General features: G+C 33.6%; 1 long non-coding RNA gene across 4 annotated transcripts in view; it reads left to right on the plus strand.

Annotated features, from left to right (window-relative positions):
• The window catches only part of LOC140604136 (uncharacterized), a 265,137-nt gene that overhangs the window by 18,724 nt on the left and 222,262 nt on the right, over positions 1 to 24,151 (plus strand). For 3 of the 4 annotated variants that reach the window (XR_012007165.1, XR_012007164.1, XR_012007167.1), the window contains exon 2: positions 5,472 to 5,515. The exons of the other annotated variant lie outside the window; for it this stretch is intronic. This is a non-coding gene — a long non-coding RNA (uncharacterized lncRNA). The remainder of the gene's footprint in view (positions 1 to 5,471; positions 5,516 to 24,151) is intronic. 4 annotated transcript variants of the gene reach the window in all.

Raw genomic sequence — 24,151 nt, forward strand, 5'->3', positions numbered from 1 at the left:
GTCGTGATTCCGGGGTCCTGGGATCAAGTCCCACATTCAGGGACTCTCTGTGTCTCTCATGAATAAATACATAAAATCTTAAAAAATGATATTTTCAGCTGTAGTGAAAGTTGTTCAGTTTAATGAATAAAGACAAAAGATGTCCACTGGATTTTTTAACATCAATTTTCTTGGCAAACTTAAGAATTGTAACTTCTGTGGAGTTAATCAGGACAAATGTTGTCAGATTTTAGTGGATTGAGAAAGTAAAAGCCCCAACTGTTGACAACTCTGTTCCAAAGTATGACTGAGAAGAGGGGTAAAGAGATGGTGGAGTTAATTGGAATTTGGTGTGTAGTTTGGGGACTTATATTTTTAATGATAGAAGAAAACAAATCATGTTTCAATGCTGATGCAAATTGCAAGATAGATGTACAGAAGTGAGGAAAGGCAAAATAGTTTAATATTCCTAAGACCTTGCTCACAGAGAGGTCTGCTCCTTGCTTCAAGGAGAGACTTCTGACCAAGGATAATACAGGATTTAACCACAACTCATGACATTTTTTTTTTTTCATTTTAAAAGTTTGTTTCTTGTCCAAACTCCAACCAAGTCAAGATGTTACATTTATTTTCTTCTGAAAATAATTTCTGCAATTCTTTTTATTTTTCTATTTTAAAAACGTATCCTTTTTCTTTTAGTTTTTAATTCATGTTATGATACCTTGATTGCATGATTACATTTGTGCCTTGATTGCATTTTATATTTATAAATTCTCATTTAATCTATGTATCTCAAACCTTCAACTCTTTTCCTTTTATAAAGTTACCTTGTGCTCTTATCTTTATTTTTTTCCTAAATTTTTTTCTTCCTTCTATCTTGTGTTTACTCTTGTGAGAATTTTAATTTTCTTCCAAATTTTTCTCTATTCTTTTTCTTTCACTATATCACCATTTTTATTTTTTTCATCTTTATTTAAAGCAAAATTAGTCCCTCTTTGAATTACTTTTTCTAAAAATCCACTTCTATATTTCAATTTTTAATGTAAAATGTTTGCATTTTTAATTATCATTAATAAATATGATAGAGTTCTTTCCCATGTATAGGAGACTTTGTTTTTTTCCTATTGTTTGACACTGATGCAAACCACTCCTATTTTTTCCAGCAGATCTCCTTATCTATTTAATGATGACTCTTACAAACAACAATAATAACATCAATAGCAGCAACAAAAACAAAAACAAAAAAATTATAACATTAAGAAGAATGGGTTAATTCCTACCTAAAAATTCTTTCTTGGCAGATTAAATATTTCATATACTGAAATGATTTATTTCTAGGTACTCACAGCATGTAGTAGTTAAAATAGAGATTTGTGTTTTAAAATTCATTGTTTCTGACATATTAAAGCACTGGATTTAAAGCAAACTGACACGGCACATCATAGGCGTAGTGATCATTCTCATACATATTCATACAAATAGACATTTAAAGATAGCCAACTCAATGCTACTACATAAATAATATTCCTTTTGGTGGTTTAAACTTCTGTAATAAGTTCTTCTTTTCTTTTTTCTTTTCTTTTCTTTTCTCTCTCTCTCATTTTTTTTTTTTTTTTTTTTTTAGAGTGGAAGAGAGAGTGAAGGGGTGGGCAGAAGGAGAGGGAGAGAGACAATCTTAAGCAGGCTCCATGCCCGGGGTGGAGCCCAACACTGGGCTCAATCTCACAAGATCATGAGATCATGACCTGAGCCAAATGTACTATGATATTCTTAAAAAAGAATTAGGCTCATACCACCTATGCTAATTTGCTTTTGTTTTGCTTTTATCATTTAATATTGTGCCATGAGCATTTTGTCATTCAAAATATATACAATGGAATATTACTCAGCCATCAGAAAGGACAAATACCCACCATTTACTTCGATGTGGATGAAACTGGAGGGTATTATGCTGAGTGAAGTGAGTCAGTCGAAGAAGGACAATCATTATATGGTTTCACTCATACAGGGAATATGTGAAATAGTGAAAGGGATTATAGGGGAAAGGAAAGAAAATGAATGGGAAAAATTAGGTTTAGTGACAAAACATGAGATACTCCTAACTCTGAGAAACGAACAAGGGGTAGTGGAAGGGGAGGTGGGCAGGGAGATGGGGTGACTGGGTGACGGACCTTGAGGGGGACACTTGACGGGATGAGCACTGGGTGTTACATGTTGGCAAATTGAACTTCAATAAAAAATATACAAAATATTTTAAATCAATGATATTTCATCATATGGGGGATCTGTAGTTTAAACATTTTCATATTGTAGGACTCTTGGGTTGTTTCAAAATCTTGCCTATAATTAACTTTTTCTGATTGTTACCTTCTGATATATATCAAAAAATGAAGTTATTGGATGAAATGATGTAACCATTTTTAAAGCTCTTGCTACTTATTGCCAAAATGAATTACCACACCATGTAATGAATGCATGGCTGTTTTGCTTCAATGATACCCTTATCAGTTGGCTTCTGGTTCTGCTCCCTGGGATTGGCTTCCCAGTCCATTGTGCAGAAAAAGGGAGGCAGAATGTGGGCAAATTTACCTTGTATTTAAGGCTCCCATGTTTTCAATCTCATTACTGTAGCCCATAGATGGTATATCACCCTTTAGAATTAGGTTTACCTTATTACCTGGTAACCTCAACTCCGTGAAGAGTTAAAAAATGTTATATATTATCCAGATTTTTTTCATTGTTCAGCTTGGAATGACATTCTGCTGCAGATTAACATCCTAAGTGTTATTAGAACTCTTTTTTATGGTATCTTGAATTTTCCTTCCATTCAATATCTCTGATACATTCTTCAGAAGCATTTATACTTTTTATATCAAATTTCCATTCTTTATCTTTCATAGTTCTTATATTTCCCTTTATAAATCCTCCTTGTTTACTCTGTGTTATCTATTCTAGATCCCTGATGATGATTTCCATCAAATTTTGTTCTCGTCTCAATAGGTATTTTAAGATTTAATTACAATTCTTTCTCAAGACAAATAGCTAGGTTCTTAGTCCAGAGAATCTCATCTCACATGCTTTTTTCTTTTCTTTTTGGTATTACTTTGCCTGCTTCTTTATTTTCTTTCATAAAAGTCAGATCTTGTAGCCTGTTGAGGACAATGAAGAAGGTTTTCTGGCATTGCTCAAGGTTATACCACAGAGTCTTTTCCTGATTTAAATATTTTTGATTTGAGTATCAGGATGATGTTCTTATTCTGTGCTGTAAGAATTTTTTTCCCCAGTGTCCTCAAATTTTGTTTAGTTTCAAAGTATTTGTTGTTTAGGACTGACATTTGCACCCAAGAAGCACATATACGTTTGTCTTGCTAAGTGTTCTTTGCAATTGTGGTAGATTTGCGATCTCCTTGAGATGCTAGAAGGCAAATTGCATTATACAGATTCTAGCATAATTTCTAGCAAGGTTCCTATAATAGTCAGGAAATGGGTATGAAGTATTCTACCCAGCACCAAAAATCATCCACTCTGATGATTGCCTCCTGATCAAGAAATTGATTGTGAAATGGAGCTAATTCATATCCACTTCCAAGAACAGCAAGTTTGCTTTGTTTCACTGCTGCAAACATGGTTTTATTAATTGGGTTTCCCAGTATAACTCCTTGGCTTTTGTTATTTAAAGTTCTTCTTTATTTTCAGCAATAAGTTTAGGGACTTTGTTTCAATATTATTATATAAAAGTATATTCTCTTCTCCATTTATGGGCATCCAGGGGAAAGTTGAAAAGGTTGAATCAGAGTCTACTAGTCAGGCCATTTTTAAACTAAAACCTAACATGAAGTTTTCAGACAATGACATGTATTCTATGGTCACCGCATTAATGCTAAAGTTCATGATTTTTGATAGAGTAAACAAACAGCTGTTTGTTACTGATATGGCATGAGAGGTGTGTGGGGCCTAATCATTGAACTGCATCTGTGGCTTAATCAATTGTTGTCATATATGTATTGAGTGCCTGGCAGGCGGTCTGAGCTATCAAAGCTCCCCAATGGCATTACTCTATGAATATCAGAGCTTTGAAAGTTGACAGAGTATTGTTAAAGCAGCCCTATTTAAATTTCTTTCAGGCTGTTACCTAGTTAGATAAAATATAACTTTTGTCAATTTTAATCTATGTGAAGAAAGAACATCTAAATTAAAATCAGACAAAAATGGTATGCTCATTTCCTTTTCAGTTTTTCTCCCAATTTAACAGATACTTTACCCTCTAAGTCTGGAAGATACATAGTGTAAGTCTTTGCCGTGATGCATAGGTTATCTGTTCTGCATTTCTATGGACAGCCCAGTCGAGTCTGTGTTCTTTGATTTCTGGTTGGAATTTGCTGGAGATAGCAATGGGGTACTGAAATCCTGGTGAAAAGAAGTCCTCGAAAATGATAAACAATTTAGACTCTTAATCATAAACTAGAGCAACTTGATAGACATGGGGGCTCCCACAATGAATCATAACTCATGTGAAAAAGTTCAACCCTTTTAGAGTTTGAGGCAAGTGAAGTGGGATTGATAACTAAGAGCTGTTAAGCAAATACCTTGTCCCAGATGTATTGGGTATTAGTACCTGTACATCTCCCCACACACACACATTTCCCAACTTTCAAATAGGATTAATCTGGGACTTGGAGATTTTGACAACTTAAATTACTAAAACTAACAGAGAGACTCACATTTTGCACTTAGTTCTTTATGGGTACAAATCCTGCACTCTTTCTCCTCTTATATTCTGCCTATAATATGTAAGATATCATTTAGGTTTTGGAGTTACAAAGTACTAGTCTGACTTTTCAAAGTTTAGTGTCTAGCTAGGGGATTCAGATATATCAATTTAAATAGCAGATTTGGATAAAAGATACCATGTGAAAGGAGTCATTTCAACAAGGAAAAATTTCATAGGATAGAATATTCATGTGTGGGGCAGTTGGGTACACCTTTGTGATTTGGCAGAAAGCAATTAAGATATGTAGTATCAGGCTGGAGACCTGAAAGTCTCAAGTGTGGTCCAAACACTAAGAAACAACTGAAGAAAAATATTTATCATATTATTATAGATCAAAGCAGAAGTAAATATCTTAATAACTTCTTTAGATCTGAGGAAAAATGAATAGTTTTTATCTTCTCTCATTTCTATTTTCACTTGAGACGCATAGTCATGTGATTGATTGCTTTTTAAACACATAGGTGACATGGTCAACATACTTAAGACAGTCGTGTCTATTTGGAGCACCCTTAAAGGGCCATATGTGTAGGAGCCACTTAAACTATATTAAAATTACGCTCAATATTTGTGACTTACAGGATTTCAGGAGTGAAGGGCAGAGGGTGCCCTTCACTTAGCACTTATTTTGATATAAACAGTCTAATCCTACAAGGTTTACAAAATACCTTTGATATTCTATGTAAGAAGCAACTATTATTTACAAATATTTTAATACTTTCAGGTATTTATTCCTTGAGAAAGGAGAAGAATACTTTAAGAAAGAAGGTGAGTAATGAGCCATGGAGTAAACAAGGAAATAGATAATAAATGCTTTTGGAGAAATGAATCCATCAGTGTGTTGGGATGAATAGGTTCATTTTCAGATATATTTGAGATATGTCAGGAAAGGTAAGTGGTAGCCAGGTTGTGAATGATCAAGTTAAAACATTTGGATTTATCATTAGGTGGTTGGGAACAATAAAACATGTAAGCAGTAGGCAGGAGAGTTCCAGTTGTATTATAGGAGGTTAAAACTGGCAGAGATGCATTCTATCAAACAGAGCAAAGAGCGCCTAAAGGCAGAGTATTAGTTTTTGTTATACAGCAAAGGGCCTCAAAATATTAGTGGCTCACAACAATAAATGTTTGTAGCTTCTTTTTCATAGTTTTGCAGGTCAGCTGAAGCATTTCTTTTCAGGCTACAAATTGTCTAGGTTTGCTACAGACTGCAGGTTGGGTTCAAGTGTGCCCCCACAAATATCTCACCCTGGGATCAGAGGCACCAGGGACATTTCTTTTCTCTTCACAATAACACAAGGCACAAACACACACACCTTCTGATTCTTAAAGCCTCAGCTCCAAACTAGTTATTTTCACTTCCTTCTCCATTCATCGTTCAAAGCATGCTCGACATCAAAGGAGTAGGAAAGAATAGATTGCCAATCCTAGTAGTTACCACAGTGTCCCATGGCAGAGGGTGTGACAGGATAAATGTGAGTCAGGGAATTGAAGAACCTCCATGAACTGAATCTACTACCCAGACACTGGTTGGGGACCCAGTATAGTAACCTAGATTTATTTTGATAAGGGCTTTGATTAGGATAGTGACAGAAGAAATTTATAACTATAGAAAGGAAAGAATTAATGAGAGACGCTTAACAAAAAGGGAAGAGGATTTCCTCTGATGTCAGGAATCTTTGGGAAAGGTTCAAAATCAGTACAAAGTTTTAAGTGTGAGGGACTGAGTAGATGACACAGAATAAGTAATCTATCTTAAAGGCAAGGAATTTGAAAGTTGTGATGACTCTGAAAATCACATATGGCCAACTCCAAAATTTGTTATCCCAACCACTATGCTGCATTGCTAACAGTCATATTATTACCAGAAATAATGCACAATATATGTTAGACGTGAGGGGAAATGATCAACTAGCTTTTAACTGGATCTATTGGTTCAGTCCCTCAAAATAGCTATTGGGATCTAAACATGTCCATCTAAAATTTTTTGTGCCAAATTCGCACATTGCCTTCAGAAGTGACTAGAGTTAGAGATATTGCAAAATAAATGGAAGTTATGAGAGCTCCCCTAAGAAAATTTTAGCTTGCTCTGTTTTGGCCCATTTCTATGGGATTCATTTAGAATTAGGCAATTTAACTCATTTATCAGTGGTATGGATTATTCTTTTTGTTTATATTTCTTTTAAATTGTGATTTCTAGATGTATCAATTTTTTCATGACTCCTAGCTAATTTCGTTATGTGTATAAGAAAGCAGACCATATGTGGTTTGAACATTCATGGAGAGGATTAATGCAAACATTTAAATTGATCTTAGAATATGACCGTGATGTGGGGCATCTGGGTGGCTCAGCTAGTTAAGTGTATGACTCTTGATTTCAGCTCAGGTTATGAGTTCAGTATTTTGAGATTGAGCCCCACATTGGTCTCCATCCTCAGCAAGGAGTCTTCCTCTCCCTCTGCCCCTTCCCCTGCTTGCTCTCTCTCTATCTAAAATAAATAAATAATTAAAATCTTAAAAAGAAAAGGAATATGATCATGATATATATGTATGTATGAAAAATCTCTGGAAACTGAATTAAATGTTGGCTGTATCTTTAGATTTTACAGTGTTTGATAAATTTTTGAAGAAAAATGAAATTGATTTGATTGAACTTTCATTGTATTTAGACATAATTATTAATAGTTAAGTAAATTTATAATAGTTAATTGTAACATAGAAGTTACCATGCCCATGAACCAGAAACCAGATAATTTAGTGGAAAAAAATCCATCAATATCATCATCTGACATCATGTGGAGAAATCAATAGGTTTGTTCAATGTGTTTGTCAATACTTATTTTGGTGTTGTATTGCTATAGCCTAGCAACATAGCAGAAACTTTCTTTGTATTTTTTTTCTTTCAGGCCAACAAGCATCCATTGCTCTATTTTCCACTTATTAAGATATAATAAAATAAACAAGGGGGAACATCATAGTGTTTTCCCAGAATTTCATATCTATGACCTCTTTTTATTTACCTTTTCTGTCTCACATAAGGGAAGATGTGTATGTGATAAGCATAAATAAACCATCAAAAAGGGAAAAAGAGCATATTAGAATAAAAGAGTAGTCATAAAAAATACTTAGCTTGGACAATATAACTAAATATATTTGCCACTATTTGAATTATTGCTATTAAGATTTGGAAGAATGAAACACAATGAAATTATAACTGGAAATCTAAATATTTTCCAGGCATAGAGATCTTAATTTATAAAGTAGTACTTTTAACTCTTCAGAGCTGTTGAAGAGCATTGAAAGTTGCTAAGAAACAGACTTAAGTTCTAAAGTCAAACTCAGGAGGTTTGAACCCTTCCCACTGAAGCTGAGTTTATAGCTTAACCTTTGATATTCTCCTATAAGGAGTGTTGAAATGCAAAATATTTGAAGCAGAAGGGCAGAAATTGTCATCATTGTCAATAAACATTATGTTTATACAACACAAATAGGGCCTATAAATTCTTAAAACTTGGGAAGCCCTGGTGGCTCAGTGGTTTAGCGCCACCTTCAGCCCAAGGCGTGATCCTGGAGACGCAGGATTGAGTCCCACATCAGGCTCCCTGCATGGAGCCTGCTTCTCCCTCTGCTTGTGTCTCTGCCTCTTTCTCTCTCTCTCTGTCTCTCATGAATAAGTAAATAAAATCTTTAAAAAAAATTCTTAAAACTTACCATGGATCAAAATATGAAATTGGTGTTTAGGAGGAAAGAAATACTAAATAGACTGCTACATTTTAAAAACAGTCCTATATTTTTTATTCCTTGGCAACTCTGGTGGTCACCAACAGAAAGAGCAAGACACGTATTTTCAGATTCTGCAAAGTTGCTATACTTTTAAGGTGGTCAGAGACTGAATTCTTTAAAAGAATGTGAGGGGTGCCTGGGTAGTTCAGTCAAAGCATCTACTTTGGTTTAGGTTATGATCTCTGGGTCTTGGGATCCTACCCCAAGTTGAGCCCCAATTTAGGCTCCATGCTCAGCAGGGAGTCGGCTTGGCTGTCTCCCTCTGACGCTCCCCCTGCTTAAGCTCTCTCTCAAATAAATAAATAAAATTTTCTAAAAAATTAAAAAATAAAAAAAATGTCAAAAATGAAGATGTTTTATTTTTCATGGTTTCTGTTTGTTTAAATTTTCCTAATTTATATAAAGAAATACAATAGAAACTAATGCAGCTGGTATAGTAGTTGAGTATCAAATTTGTCACTCTTGTGGCAGACCATAAATTGCTTGTCCTATTTCAGAGCACTATATTTCTCTCCATATTTTATACTTTCTACCATTGTTAAATTCTCAGGTTTACCAGATACAATGTTATATTTTATCCTTTAAGCAATTAAAGAGAAATGCAATATAATGTCAAAGAAAAAGTAATAGTTTTTATTACTTATTTCTGAAAAATACCTATATATTCTTTTCAAACTTCACAAAAAATAGTTTAAAATTTTTTTAAAAAGTCAATAAGGAGACTCAAACTGCAAATGATAAATCAATTGTGAGGAAAAGAAAATTCAGCAGTCATTGGGCAATGTATAGGATATAGAATATTCTAAAATATCTTTTCTTCTCAACTTTTGTAGTATTAACATCCGATATGTGAAATTTACAGAATAAAAAAAAAATGTGTACTTATATAGGCAATAGGAAAACCATTCTAGATATGAACATATGAAAATTTTATGAGTAGAGGCCAGCATAATTTACCTGGAGTCACACAGAATTCAGCCAAAACAGGTTTACTAGTTACTGCTTACATGAGTCCTTACAGTCCTCTCTTTGCCTTAATTTCCATGTAATTTAAATGAAGGAAACTAAAACCAAAAAACTTAGTTTTTTGATGATCTGATGGTGAAATTGGATCATATATATGTGTAACTTAACAATATAGCATAGTATTTGATATGTAGTAAACTAAATAAACGATGTCTGTTATTATTATTGAATTTTATTCTCATTGCAGAAATATATTGAGTGCTTGTACCTAATACTTGAATTTTAATAATTTGGAGACCAAAGCAATGATGATTTTACTGAACAATTTTTCTATGTAACTTTTTTAAAAAAAAATTTATTTATTCATGAGAGAGAGAGAGAGAGAGAGAGAGAGAGAGAGAGGCAGAGACACAGGCAGAGGGAGAAGCAGGCTCCATGCAGGGAGTCCAACATGGGACTTGATCACGGGTCTCCAGGATCAGGCCCTGGACTGAAAAGGTGGCGCTAAACTGCTGAACCACCTGGGATGCCCCATCTATGTAACTTTTTAAAACTACTTTTAAAAAATCAACTAATCTACACTATGTCTAGGTGATTTTATTTATAATCTATACTAGTGCTCTTATGTTTGTATCTGAGTCAATGTTTTCCTTTAATTTCCAAACTCATATCCTACAGCATATCTGGCATATCAACTTGCACATCTCTCAGGTACATGATCAAAATTGATCAGATGCATCAACTGAATTCCTTCCCAAAGCACATGCACATGCATATGTGCATATACACACACACATACACACAGTACACTCAGTAATAACAAAAACACCAACCAACCAACGGTTCGAGTCACTATGGATGTATAACAAACAACCTCAAAGCTTGGTGGCTTAAAGAACGATGAATGACATTTATTTTACTCACAAGTCTACCATTTGGGCGGTCTTGGTAGAGATATCTCATCTGTGTGGCACTTGGTGTCAGCTGGGAGCACCCTAAAGTCTGGAATCTGGAATTATCTGAAGGCCCATTCACTCAATGTCAGGTGGTTGATGGTGGCTTTTGACTAAGACCCTAAGGCCATTGACTTGAGTGCCTACCCAGGCCTTTCAGTGCACCTTATGGTCCTTGTAACCTGATGACTGGTTTCCAAGGGCAAGCCTCCTGGGAGTGAGATTTGCTTTTATAACCTAGCCTCAGAAGTCAAGCAGCATTCTTTCCATTGCGTTCTATTTATCAGTGCAGTCACAATGATCCAACCAGGTACAAAAGAGGGGAAATAGTCTATACCTCTAGCTGGCAGTTGCAAATTACTGGAAGCACATATGGGATTAGAAATGTTACTATGCCAGTTTTAGAAAATACAATCTACCATACCCACTGAAAAACCAAAATCCAGTTCCTTATAATCTCAGTAAGTGTCATTATCATTTTTCTGTTTGTTCAAATCAAAAGACTAGGAGTCAGCCTTAATTTTTCCTTTGCTTTAATTCCTCACCTCAGTAAATCCAACTGGTATTGACACCCATATTATCTATCTTGAATCCTTTCCTTCTATACTTTTGCTTGATCTCTCCTAATCTCAACACATTTTTTTTCTTTCTTCTAAACCTCACCAGTGAACTCCTAACACATTACCTGCTACTTTTTGCTATCCCTGTTCAATCCATTCTCCACATCTATGTGTTACCTTTAATAGTGAAAATTAGCTAGATGTCACTTCTTTGCTTAAATAGCCACACAAAAGCACAGAATACTTTAATCTTGGTTTTCTTATATGGAAATATTACAAGGGTATATGAAACATTCTAGTGGTGAGAGCTGAGTAAAATGGAAAAGTCTAACAAATGCTATCAAGCTCTTTGGTTGTTTAAAGATCAGCAGAGTTACATTCAGTTTCTGCCTTGAAACAAATTTAAAAATGGAAACAATAGATGTGATTTCTTTTAAAAACACAGAGGCATATTTTATTGTGATCTCAAAATGTATATTATTATTTTCTTCTATAAATAAGTATACAGTTCTTAAATTTTTTTCTAATCACCATTAATACATATATACACATATATAAGGAAGAAATACACATTCTTCATATTATATAAATATATAATATACATATGTAACCATATGTATATATAATTAAAAATACTTTTATGTAATGTACTTTATACAAATATATGTAACCATATGTATATATAATTAAAATACTTTTATGTAATGTACTTTATACAAATTTTTCCTTTTTGTTTAATTTTTTCAGTAATAGAGGGTTCTAAGATATCATGAATGTTTTCGTGGTTATATAGGAAGGGAATCCCTAAAATTTGGAGAATAATTATAAAAATATGAGGAATGTAATATTTACAATCAATTAAAGCTACTTTATTAGTTGGCATCATAATTCAGTAGTAAATATGAACTTGGCCATAATTATTGAATTAAAAATAAACTTTCAGCAAAGTCTCTTTTTTTTTAAGGATTTTTTTAAAGATTTTATTTATTTATTCATGAGACAGAGAGAGAGAAAGAGAGGCAGAGACACAGGCTGAGGGAGAAGCAGGCCCCATGCAGGGAGCCCAATGTGGGACTTGATCCCAGGTCTCCAGGATCAGGTCCTGCAGGCTGAAGGCAGCGTTAAACTGCTGAGCCACCCAGGCTGCCCTCAACAAAGTCTCTTAAAAATAAATGTAATCCACTAACTTAAGTAGTTGGAAGATGATATAAGGCATTAAATAATTTGAGGTAGAGATTAGAGCTGAAAGGAAACATGAATTACTGTAATATTTCAGAGACAGTAGACAAAACACTCAAGTGATGAACTAGGGAAAAGGAAATCTATTCTAAGAAGATGAGGATAAGTGAATGATCTCACTGAGCAGCCTTATTTTGTAAGTAGGCATATATGAACTATTGTATAGTTGTAATGGTGACTAATTCTAGAAAATAAAGGATGAATAAATGCCAGCCAAGAATGATTTCACATTACTTATATTCCTAGAATTGAGTGTGCCTTACCACTTTCAATTTTCATTAACAAAATTTATGTAAAAATATTCCTAAATGCTCCTAATGTACGTGAAATAAAAACTTGGATATAACTAAATAATAATACTATACTGAAAATGTACATAACCATATATATATATATATATATATCTATACTATCTACTATATATATAACAATATATATAAACATACTATATATATATAGTAGATAATCTCAGACTATTTCTATTAGACATTACATTTTACATTTTGTTTTCAAACTGTCAGGTATTTTTCTAAGCGTTTTATTCATTTTTAATTCATTTTTTAGTATTTTGAAGTAATCTCTGCACCCAATGTGGGGCTTGAACTCCCAACATTGAGAACAAGAGTCTCCTGCTCCACCGACTGAGCCAGCCAGGAGCCCTTTTCTAAACATTTTAAATGTATTATCTTGATAATATTTACAGTAGCCTGCAAGATTCTAACCACCATTTTGGATTGGATTCTAGAACTCTATTTTTTTCTCTATTAAATGCTTCCAGCATATAATTGCATAAGGCAAACAGCCATCTTAAAAAGATACAGTTTATATATTATTTACTTTTTCTTTTGTACTGCTTCATGTTCATATAAAATACATTTATTTTTATGTCAACAGAATAAAAAGTAATAAGACTTTAGATATAAAAACATCTCAATATCCTCTGTATTTTATCTGCTTTTCATGCTTGATTTTCCTTATGCTCAATAGTACATTTATACAATAAAAATGACCTCTTCCTATATAATCTATAATGTGTAATCTATAATAAGAAATGCATAACATATTTATAAATATATATTTATCCACACAGTCCTTTGTCAAGAATTTCAAATTGCTACATTTTCTTTTCTTTAGTCATTTCATATTTTATGTAATGTAGTCCAAACAAGAAGCTTGAAAACAGCATCTAATTTATATTTTATAAAGGCATATTTTTCTTTTATTTTTTCCTTTGCTAGTGGCAGTCTTCCTAGTGACAGTTTTTATTTTTTCTTTCAAACTGTGAAATAGCATGTACTGTGTACGCCTGGGGCATACATGTATACCTTTAAGCAATATGTGGACTGTTTTTGCTTGATCAAAAACTGGACAGATATGCTAAATTTACTGGTAGGTTTTTACTTCTTCTCAAATCACAGTCTTCTAATGATTCTTTAGTTACTTCATGAATTTGTGTTTAATAAAAGACATTTCACATTGAAGTTTTTGAAAAAAACAAGTTTTGAGGAAATGTTCTTATTTCAATAAATCTGTGACTGTGTTAAAAAACACTGACTTAAAAAAATGAGATGTGCTTCATTCAGTACTTTTTAAATTTTTCTAACTACCTCAACTCTGAAACATTATTTCTCAAATTTGTATTTACAAATGATCTTAGCAAAACCTTACATTTCAAAACTGTGTTTGAAGTGAGAAAAAAAATCTCAAGAGATAACTTCCTTAGTCAATTAGAAAAAAATTGGTAATCCACACTACACAATACACTTTATATAATTACATGTGTGAGAAAACTTTCACTAATGCAGTTATTCAACATCTGTACCATACATTCTAAGGACATTATATTATCAATCGCTTAGCAACAAACTATCACAGACTTAACTTAAAACAACAACAACAACAACACATTTTCTATTTCTGTGTATTAGGAATCCAGCACAGCTTAGCTGGGTCCTCACTTCCAGGATCTCTCACAAGCCTAAAGTCAAGGTGTTCTGTAGGGCTGGAGTCTCTAAAGGTTTGAGCTAAGGTTGGCTTCTAAGTTCATGTAGTCTTGATCAAATTCAATTTCTTGTTGTCTGTTGGGTTTCAGCTCCTTGCTGGCTTTTGCCTGGAGACTTCCTCCATTGCTTGCTTTAACAAAGCATGCAAACTGAGAGAGTGATAGAGAATATCAACAAGGTGGAAGTTACAATATTTTTTCTTAAATTTTTAAAATTTAAATTCAATCGAGTTAACATATAGTGTATTATTAGTTTCAGGGTAAAATTTAGTGATTCATCAGTTGCATATAACACCCAGTGCTAATTACATCACGTGCCCTCCTTAATGCCCATTCCCAATTACCCTATCTCCCCACCCACTTCAACTCTAGCAACCCTGTTTGTTTCCTATAGTTAAGAGTCTCTTATGGTTGGCCTCCCTCTCTCTTTTCATCTTATTTTACTTTTCTTTCCCTTCCTCTATGTTTATCTGTTTCATTTCTTAAATTCTACATATGAGTAAAGTCATATGGTATTTATCTTTCTCTGACTGACTTATTTCACTTACATAATATCCCTTAGTTCCATCCATGTCATTTCAAATGGCAAGATTGCATTCTTTTTGATAGCTGAGTAGTATTCTATTTTATATATAGATATAAAATATATATGTGAGTATATATACATAAAATATGTATATATGTATATATACATACAAATATACATGTATAAAATAATCTCTTTTTTATCCATTCATCTGTCAATGGAACTCTAATCACTATGTTTGTATCCTTGTATCTTTTGGATAAATACCTAGTCAATTGCTGGCTCGTGGGGTAGTTCTATTTTTATATTTTTAACTTTTTTTGAGGAACCTCCAAACTGTTTTCCAGAGTGTCTGTACCAGTTTGCATTCCCACCAGCAGTGTATGAGGGTTCCCCTTTCTCCGAATCCTCACCAACATCTGCTGTTTCTTGAGTTGTTTATTTTAGCCATTCTGGCCAGTATGAGGTAGTATCTCATTGTAGGTTTGATTTGTACTTCCCTGATGCTGAATAATGCTGAGTATTTTTTCATGTGTCTGTTAGCCATTTAGATGTCTTCTTTGAAGAAACATCTGTTTATGTTTTCTGCCCTTTATTTGACTGGACCTTTTGTTTCTTTGGGTGCTAAGTTTGATACGTTCTTTAATAGATTTTGGATAAGAGCCAATCTGATGTCATTTGTGAATATCTTCACCCATTCTGTAGGTTGCCTTTTAATTATTGTTGATTGTTTATTATTATTGTTGATGAAGTCCCAATACTTCATTTTTGGTTTTGTTTGCCTCACCTTTGAAGATGTGTCTAGCAATTACTTGCTGTGGCCAAGGTCAAAAAGGTTGCTGCTTATATTTTCTAGGATTCTGATGGATTCTTTTCTCACATTTAGGTCATTCATTCATTTTGAATTTATTTTTGTATATGGCATAAAAAAAGTGGTCTAGTTTCATACTTCTGCATATGGCTGCCCAATTTTCCCAACACTTGTTGGAGAGACTGGCTTTTTTCCATTGGATATTCTTTCCTGCTTTGTCAAAGATTAATTGACCATAGAGTTGAAGGTCTCTTTCTAGGTTCTCTATTCTGCTCCATTGTTCTATGTGTCTGTTTTGCACTAGTGCCATAGTGTCTTGATGATCACAGCTTTGTAATACACACTGAAGTCTGGATTTGTGCCTCCAGCTTTGGTTTTCTTTTTCAACATTACTTTGGCTATTTGCGGTATTTTTACAAATTTTAGAATTGTTTGCTCCAGTTCTGTGAAAAATGCTGGTGGTATTTTGATAGGGATTGCATTGAGTGTATAGGTTGCTTTGGGTAGCATAGACATTTTAACAATATTTGCTCTTCCAATCTATGATCATGGAACATTTTTCCTTTTTTTTTTTTTTTTTTTTTTTGTCTTCCTCAATTTCTTTCATAAGTATTCTATAGTTTTCCGAGTACAGGTCTTTTACCTTCTTGGTTAGATTTAGTCCTAGGTAGCCTATGGTTTTTGGTGCAATTGTAAATAGGATCAATTTCTTGAGTTCTCTTTCCGCTGCTTTATTATTAGTGTATAGAAATGCAACAGACTTCTGAGCATTAATTTTATATCCTGCAACTTTGATGAATTCCTGTATCAGTTATAGCAATTTTTTGGTGGAATTTTTCCAGTTTTCTACATAGAGTATTGTGTCATCCATGAAGAGTGAAGGTTGGCTTCTTTTTTGCTGGTTTAGATGCCTTTTATTTTATTTTATTTTTTTGTTGTCTGATTGCTGAGGCTAGGACTTCCATTACTGTGTTAAACAACAGTGGTGAGAATGGGCATCCTTGTCCTGTTCCTGACCTTAGGAAAACAGCTCTCAATTTTTCCATTTGAGGATGATATTTCCTGTGGGTCTTTTGTATATGGCCTTTATAATGCTGAGGTATGTTCTTTCTATTCCTACACTATGAAGAGTTTTTATCAAGAATAGATGCTGTTGGGGCACCTGGGTGGCTCAGTGATTGAGCATCTGCCTTTGGCTCAGGTCATGATCCTAGGGTCCTGGGATTGAGTCCCACATCAGGCTCCCTCCAGGTCATAATCCCAGGGTCCTGGGATTCAGTCCCACATCAGGGTCCCCACAGCTTGCTTCTCCCTCTGCCTATGTCTCTGCCTCTCTTTGTCTCTTATTGATAAATAAAATATTTTTTTAAAAGAAAAGAATGGAGGCTGTCTTTTGTCAAGTGCTTTTTCTGTATCTACTGAGAGGATCATATGGGTCTTTCCTTTCTTTATTAATGTGATGTGTCACATTAATTGATTTGCAGATGTTGAACTAAACTTGCAGGCCAGGAATAAATTCCACTTGGCTGTGGTGAATAATCCTTTTGATGTTCTGTTGGATTTTTTTGGCTAGTATCTTGTTGAGAAATTTTGCATCCATGTTCATCAGGGATATATAATTCTCCTTTTTAGTGGGGTCTTTGTCTAGTTTTGGGGATCAAGGTAATTCTGGACTCCAATAATGAATTTGTAAGTTTTTCCTTCCATTTCTATTTTTTGGAACCATTTCAGAAGAAAAGGCATTAATTCTTCAAATGTTTGGTGGAATTCTATTGGGAATCCTTCTGGCCCTTGACACTTGGGAGATTTTTGATTGCTGATTCAATTTCTTTGCTAGTTACAGATCTGTTCAGCTTTTCTATTCTCCCTATTTCAGTTTTGGTGGTTTCTATGTTTCTAGGAATTTATCCATTTCTTTCAGATTGCCTAATTTGTTGGTATAGCTCATATTATTCTCTTCAATAATTCATATTATTCTCTTATAATTGTGTTTCTTCAGTGTTGGTTGTGATTTCTCCTCTTTCATTCATGATTTTATTTATTTGAGTCCTTTCTCTTTTCTTTTGGATAAGTCTGGCTAAAGGTTTATCAATCTTGCTAATTCTTTCAAAGAATCATCTACTTTTGCTCATCTGTTCTCCTGTTTGTTTATTTCTGTATCATTGATTTCTGCTATAATCTTTTTATTTCTCTTCTCCCAGTGGATTTAGGCTTTATTTGCTGTTCTTGTTCCAGCTCCTTTAGGTGTAAGGTAGGTTGTGTATTTAAGACTTATCTTGCTTCTTGAGGAAAACCTGTACTGCCATATACTTCCCTCTTAGAACTGCCGCATCTCAAAGGTTTTGAACTGTTGTGTTTTCATTTGCTTCCATGAATTTTTAAGTTCTTCTTTAATGTCCTAGTTGACTCATTCATTCCTTAATAGGATATTCTTTAGCCTCCATGTATTTGTGGTCCTTTTAAATTTTTTCTTGTGGTTGACTTTAAGTTCTGATTTGTGACCTATATGTGATCTATCCTGGAGAATGTTCCATGTGTACTTGAGAAGAATGTGTGTTATGTTGCTGTGGGATGAAATATTCTAAATATATCTATTAAGTCTATCTGGTACAGTGTGTCATTCAAAGCCTTTGTTTCCTTGTTGATCTTCTTCTTAGATGATCTACCCATTGCTGTGAATGGGGTGTTAAATTTCCCTACTATGTTATTATGTTATGCATATAATATATATTATAATATATATTATTATATATAATATATATAATATATACTAACATTATTATGTTATTGTCAATTAGTTTCTTTAAATTTATTATTAATTGATTTATATATTTGCATCAAGTTAGGGGCATAATATTTACAACTGTTAGATATTTTTGCTGGATAGACCCTTTTTTATGATATAGTGTCCTTCATCTCTTACTACAATCTTTGATTTAAAATCCACTTATATTGTCTGATATAAGTATGGCTACTTCAGTTTTCTTTTGGTGTCCATTAGCATGATAAATGGTTATCCATCTCCTCAGTTTCAATCTGGAGGTGTCTTTCTGTCTAAAATGAGTCTCTTGTAAGTAGCATATGGATGGGGGTTGTTTTTTTTTTTTTTATTCATTCTGATAACCTATGTCTTTTGATTGAACCATTTAGTCCATTTACATGCAGAGTAATTATTGAAAGATATGAATTTAGTGCCATTATATTACCTATAAAGTCGCTGTTTCTCTTGATTGTCACTGTTCCTTTCTGGTCTTTGGTACCTTTACTCTCTCTTTCCACACAAAGGGTCCCCTTTAATAATTCTTGCAGGTCTGTTTTAGTGTTTATGAATTCCTTTAATTTTTGTTTGTCTTGGAAACTCCATCTCTCTTTCTATTCTCAATGATAGCCTTGCTGGATAAAATATTCTTGGCTGCATATTTTTTTTCCCATTTAGCATGTTGACTATATCATATTAGTCTTTTCTGGCCTGCCAGGTCTCTCTGGCCAGGTCTGCTGCCCCTCCTAAAGTCTACCAACCACAGCCACAACTGATAATGTCAAATATTTTGAAAAGAAGTATAGCTAAAAATAACTATATTTTTATGAATACATTTATAACAGCAAATTTTGAAGATTTTATTTGAGAGAGAATGAATGGGAGAGGGGCAAAAAGAGAGGGAGAAGTAGATTTCCCACTGAGCAGGGAGCCCAATTCTGGGCTCCATTCCAGGACCTGGGAATAATGATCTGAGCCCAAACCAGATGCTTGACTGAGACACCCAGTTGCCCCATAACAACAAATTTTAAAAATCTAGTTTCAGGACGCCTGAGTGGCTCAGTGGTTGAGCACCTGCCTTTGGCTCAGGGTGTGATCCCAGGGTCCTGGGATCAAGTCCCACATCGGGTTCCACACAGGGAACCTGCTTGTCCCTCTGCCTATGTCTCTGCCTCTCTCTCTCTGTGTCTCTCATGAATAAATAAATAATTTTTTTTAAAAATCTAGTTTCATATCAATATTGTGTAAAACAAATTTTGGCTCAATGTATGAATAAATCTTAAATTAATGAGAATTCATTAGAGCAATAATGAATCCACATGACTATATTTTATATTTGGGCTACTTCAAATTTAATTTTAATTAGTTTGCTTCAAAAAATTTTATTACTATTTTCTAAAATCATTAGAGATTAAAAAATACTGGTAAGCCATACCTCATGTAAACAATATTTTTTAGCTCATAAGATGTTTATTCTCTTCATAACAATGTGAGGAATATAAGGATTTTTAACTTCAGTTTGTCTTCAAGGAAACTAAATTTAAAGAAGTTTTTCTACTTTAGTAAAGGTTATCCAGATACCAAGATAGAGCCAAATCTTTTGGGTTTCCAAGTTATATGATCAAAGTTACTTCATATGTATCTAAAAGTTGTTTTTTTTTTTTTAAATTTTGTTTTACATTAAAAAGATCAGTAGGAAAGAGACTCTGAAAAGAATTTTCTGAAAAATCTATATTTTACAAACTGATGTTTCTTTCCCCTTTTCTTTCTTTCTTCCTATCTCAAAAACAAAACAAAACAATCTTCCTAAATCAATGAAAATTAATCTTTGTGGAAACCATGTTACTTTGTCCTTAATATTAATGGGCTTATTTGTTAGCCCCTTTTTCTTAAAACTACCCAGTGCAGCTAGAAAATCAGAATTTTATTGATGACTCCCTTTACATTAAAATATTAAAGTGAAAAGTAATGTATAAAAATGATATCATGTTTCACCAAACCAAGTGCGTGTTTTTCTATAAATTATCTCATTTGGTTATTGAGAATCTTCCTAAGAACTCTTCAAAATGTAGATGCAAATCTGGTCCACAATCATGAGAACAGATAAGTAAAGCACAGAGCCAGGTCTTACTTAAAACTGAAGCACACTCCATTGAAAAGCTACAGTGCATACAATGTCATCAGGTTTTACCACCAGCATTCCTGTGGTCAGTGAATGAAAATCAGAGGAGAGTATTCCTGCCTAGTCAACTAGTAAATTCCATTTCACCAACTGCCCATGAAATGTTTCTGAAATGTAAAAGAATATGTATTTTTTATAGTTTTTTTTTTAAGATTTTATTTATTTATTCATGAAAGACACACAAAGAGAGAGAGAGAGAGAAGCAGAGACACGGGCAGAGGGAGAAGCAGGCTCCATGCAGGGAGCCCGATGTGGGACTCGATCCTGGGTCTCCAGGATCATGCCCTGGGCCGAAGGCAGGCGTTAAACCGCTGAGCCACCCATATAGTTTAATAGACAAATGGATACTTACTCCCTGTGGTAGGCCAATTTTGAAATCATCAATTTAAGAACTCTTTAGATAGTGTGTTGTCATTTTTTTGTGTTTGTTTCTAGAAGAACAGAAGTTTAATTTCTGAGTAATATTATTATTAATACTTCTTGAATTCAGGGCATGTTATTTTATCAGAATAGCACAGATAATTTTATATTTTTCAATATCGTGGACTGATAAAGGGGTGTTCTTTTGGTACCTTAATTTCCTTATCTCTTAAATTAGAAGTGGACTTCAGAATGTCTAAAATCTTTTTAGTTCAAATATTTATTGACTTTCATTCTGTTTACTTTTTGAAATCAGTATTTGGTAGATTCATATTATCTTTATTTTCATTCCCTCCATGATTATCAGAAAACCTATAGTTGTGTTTTTCAAGGACAGTTATATGGCAATTTGTAAAATGAAAAATGATTGTATTTTTAAAATATTATAGGCATACAAGTTAAGGAAAAGTAAACCAAGTAGATTCTAATTTCAACTGATAGTTAAGGGGCACCTGTGTGGCTCAGTTGGTTAAGTGTCTGACTCTTGATTTTGTCCAAATCATGATCTTAGGGTTGTGAAACTGAGCCCACATTGGACTCCATGCTCAGCATGGAATATGCTTGTCCTTCTCCCTGGACTCCTCCCCTGACTTGTGTGTGCATGCTTTCTCTCTCTCTCAAATAAATAAATAAATAAATAATATCTTTAAGAAAAAGATATTTAGTACCTTGATATCCTTTACATACATGAAGGTATATAATTAATTTGTGCTTATAAGGTAATTAAAGAATGTTATGTTGTTCCCTCTCTTCATAAAAAAAGTATATATAGCAAGTTTTATTTACTCCAACTCCATTTGTCCTCTGCTCTTGCTGATGTTACCAATAATTCCTCCATGTTGTCAAATACATTTCTTATTCTAGGTCTTATTTAACTTCTTAGCAAAGTTTAATTTATTTGATAAATTTGACCAATTTTTTTGTATTAAAGTAGTCTTTAATTCAATTTCATGATATCATGTTCTTTGTATCTGTTTTTCCTATCTTCATTATATTTTCTTCCACTTCTTTTTTCCTTGTGATTTCTTTTTTATACAACCTCAGGTCTTTATATTGTGCTTTTACCCCCTTCATGCTATACAGTTATTTTGCCTAGCTCATGGAGTCCCATGCCATTAGAATCCATTTATATGCTGACCTTTCCCAAAAATATATCACTAGTTCTGGTTTCACTTTTGAGTTTTGGGATGCAAAAGCAACAATCTGTTATATATATATATAAATTTGGATGTTTCAAAAATTCAGTCCTAACATGACCAAAATTAATTCTGTCTGGGTAGGGGAGGAAAAAAAAATGTACCTTTCTAGATTCTTTTGGCTTTTCTACTAATTAAATTGATCCAAGACAGATAAACATGAGGAAAAACAAATGTATTCACTTATCTGAGAAGCACAAAGACAGGCACTTGAAGCTTATATGCCATTTTGATCAAAGAAAAGGGTAGGTATCTGAGACTTCAAAGGGGAGGGAGATAATTCACAGGAAGATGAGAAGATTAAATGTTTGGTAAACAAATATTTGCCATGCCATGCAGAGACAATGGGACACAGACAGGAATTTCAACAGGCCCTGCTGAGATCCTCCTAGTTTATCACACCTGGCACACACCCTTTATAGTTATCTCTGATGATAGCTCTCTTGCTGGAAGAGACACTATTTAAATTCTTTCAGGCAGTGAAGGGAGAGGCAAAAGGCTCCTCCTAAATATTTTGGACTCAGATTGTCTTTAGCTCAAAACAATCCATACATCCAAGTGGCATACTCTGCGCTGGCCTACCCTGAGGCCTATCACCTGCAAACAAATCTATTCCTCTTCTAGTCTTCAATACATAACAATAAATAACTGCTTCTCAGTAAATAATAACCACCATCTCCCAGTTGCTCACAGAAGAAAGTAGAACAACCATCATCTATAGTCGAATGCCAATCCTGTCAATTTTGGCTCAAATATAATATCTCAAATTTAGCCATTTATTTCTACACTCACTCCACCATCCTTTCTTAGTCATTTTGCCTTACCTTCTAGAATAATTCTCTTTTATTCTTTCTCCTAATGAATCTAATCTGTTAACAGCAGCCAAAATAATTGTAAAATATAAAACACATGATATTATTTCTCTAATTAAACCTTTTCACTGGCTTTAAATTGTAATCACAATAAAATTAAAAATCTTTGACCTGGCCCCTATGATGTCCTTCTAGCTGTATTTCCACTCTCTTGTTATCTCACCCATTCTTTCCTATCTAGCCACTTTGGCTCTCAATCAGGGTCTGGACAATTCTTTTAGACCTTTATAATTTCATCTCTCTTTGCTGGAAGCATACCTCTCCATTACTTGACTCTCTACTCTGTGCTCCAAATTCTTTTGCTGAACTAATTCATACTCATTAATGAGGTTTTCGCTTACCAAGTCAATTTTTCAAGGAAAACTTTCTTTGATTTTCTAATCTAAATAACTACCCCCTCTTCTTTTTTTTTCTTTTCTTTTCTTTTCTTTTTTTTTGGTTATCCAGAGAACCTTGACTTCATAGACAATATTAATTTCTAAGTATGACATTTTTATGTCTATTTGCTTTCTCCTCTCACTGGATAATAGTGAACTACCTTTTCTTTCTTTCTTTCTTTCTTTCTTTCTTTCTTTCTTTCTTTCTTTCTTTCTTTCTTCTTTCTTTCTTTCTTTCTTTCCTTCTTTCTTCTTTCTTTCCTTCCTTCCTTCCTTCCTTCCTTCCTTCCTTCCCTCCCTCCCCCCACAATTTATTACTAAGATTTAGTATGGTAAATAATACCTAATAGATGATAATTTTGATATGACATCCTCCCTAAATTTAATTTTCCTCTAGTACCCAAAATAATGTTTATGCTTATTTGCATAGTGTTTATTCTCTTCTGGATCATCTTTTTACCTCCTGTTCCCCAGTCCATCTTACCTCACCAGAAGGTGCTTATCATTTCTTCAAAGTACTTCAAATCAGTTTAATGACCCTTTTATTGTGGGATATGCAATGCCTGTGAAATCTCATTTTCAAGTTTCATTACTTTATAATTTATTTTTCTAACTTAATTTTCCCTACACTTATCTATAATAAGTTCAAACATGTATCCTCAAATGTCTTCTAAAATTTCTTCCTAGAGTTTTTACAAACTTGCATCCCTATGGTTTTCTACTTTATCTAGTAATTATTCCTTATTTTAAAATAATTTC

Source organism: Canis lupus, chromosome 14 (genome assembly GCF_048164855.1).
Source record: "Canis lupus baileyi chromosome 14, mCanLup2.hap1, whole genome shotgun sequence".
Lineage (NCBI taxonomy): Eukaryota > Metazoa > Chordata > Mammalia > Carnivora > Canidae > Canis > Canis lupus.